We start from the raw sequence: 2113 nt of genomic DNA, 5'->3' as shown, positions 1-2113 counted from the left end.
GAAGAGAGAGAGAGAAGGAGAGAGAGAGAGAGAGAGAAGAGAGAGAGAGAGGGGGAGAAGGGGAGAGGGGGAAGAGGCGAGATGAGAGGGAGAGGAGAGGGAGAGGAGAGGGAGCAGGAATAGGGAGAGGGAGCAGCGGCAAACTGACCATCTGTGCCAAACTGAGATGAAGAGGAGACAATGAATGGATTCACATAAGTGATAATGTCAGAGAAGCTGGTGTTTGAAGGATAGTGGCACGGGTGTTGTTAGGCCTTTGTCTCAGGCCTAACACCACCGGCTTCGAGGGCGTTATAACTTTTATACAACAAGATTCCAACATATTCAAATAATGATTGACATATTTTAATAAAAATGTAGTTTGATTCATTTATTCATGCTACTGTATTTCACCCTCCACGATATATAGTCCTGACACAAATCTAGGGTTGATACCCAAGCCGGATGGTCGTTCGTTCTATCGGTTCGGTTGCTAGAGATGTGACCCAGTCGTTAAGTCTTTTTGTTCTAAAACTATGGACGCGACCCAGTCCTTCGTTCTAAATTTTCCCTTGTCATGATAGCTTGCAAACTTCTTATCCCTTGCTTGCTAGCTAGCCAACTGGCTAACACAGTCACGTCAAACAGTGCAGCCAGAATAACAGCAGAGTAGCTGCATTTGAGTTTGTTTAAGCTGTTTTCGAATGATTCTTTTTTTATACATCCATAAAAATGAGCTAATGATGTGCTGTTTCGCCTGGCGTTGAACATTTGCTCTCTCTGTTCAGAAGAAACTGAAGCTGGAATGACAGCACACTAGCTGCATTTAGAGTTTTTCTATAGACATTTCTTTGTGTGTATGCCAGTCCGCCTGTCTCGTCCCGACTCCCGACACGTTCATTACCATACGACAGATGGAGATTGAATTTCAATATTGAAACAATGTTGCAAGTGTCGGAGAGACAGACAGCAAGGTTATTACTACTCTCCGCTGTTGAAAACCGAACGCTAGTCTAAAAGAAATGGAAGATAATGTCTAGATGCTTTTTATAGTGAAGATCTAGTATATAAATTGCCTGGCTGAGATGATGAGACAGTGGACTGCGCAGTCAGCTGGAACAGAGTCAATAGGCATTTCAAAGTCAGAGATTTAGCCGGTGGTAACTTGTGGAATAGACACCAGCTGGAATGTGGTTTTAACCAATGAGCATCCAGGATTAGACCCATCTGTTTTATCATCTCAAACACCTGCACTTCTGCTAAGGTTCATTGAATCCAAAGATGGAATACAGAGCATATCCTCAGCCTCCTCTGATAACCACTGGAAATAGACAGTACATCGATGCAGTATTCACAGCTGGATTACTGTAGATACATGGAAATATGTGTTGTTTTAGCCAGAATACTATATAACACAGCAAATACACTAATATCAGTTCAGGGGTTCTCAGTGTGAGACTGATATTGTCATTAGATTGTATGTGTTTCCACCTCATTAATAGATCTTACATATAGCCCATTCAATTCCCTCTACCCAGACTGCAACACTAAACACATGGCCCTCTAACAATGAGGCGACATGTTCAACTGGCTGTTGAAAAGCTGGACTTTTTCCTAAGTCCTCTGTCTCTAAATACTGTACATGACACAAAAAGGAGAGAGATCAGCCTCAGAAAGTAAGGAACAGGGAGTGTGTTATTCCTGAGAGGAGGAAACCAGTTGAAGGATCTGCAACAGTTTATTCTTCTACTACCCACAGGGACTACTACAGAACCTAAACACTGTCTAACACCAGGAGACCAGGAGTAACTTGGAACTCTCAGAGTGTGGGGTAACATTGGGGTAAGGTTACATTTTTATCACCCACCAGAGACTTGCTGAAGGAGTGAGACATACGTAGGACGCAGTCACACACACCCTCTTCTCTCTCTTCTCTCCATACTGCTGTTCTCTTCCCTCTATCCTCCTCAGCTTCTTCCCTCTCTTTCTCCCCTATCTCTCCCTGTACTCTCTCCCGTCTCCTCCATACTGCTCCCTCCCCGCTACTCTCCCTCCTCCATCTTTCCCTTTTGTCTCTCTGTCATTGCTCCCCACCACATAGCACAGTCATGTAGTAGAACCCTTACGCACGGAG

Source organism: Salvelinus sp. IW2-2015, linkage group LG3, assembly GCF_002910315.2.
Source record: "Salvelinus sp. IW2-2015 linkage group LG3, ASM291031v2, whole genome shotgun sequence".
Lineage (NCBI taxonomy): Eukaryota > Metazoa > Chordata > Actinopteri > Salmoniformes > Salmonidae > Salvelinus > Salvelinus sp. IW2-2015.
This window is presented reverse-complemented; position numbering follows the sequence as displayed.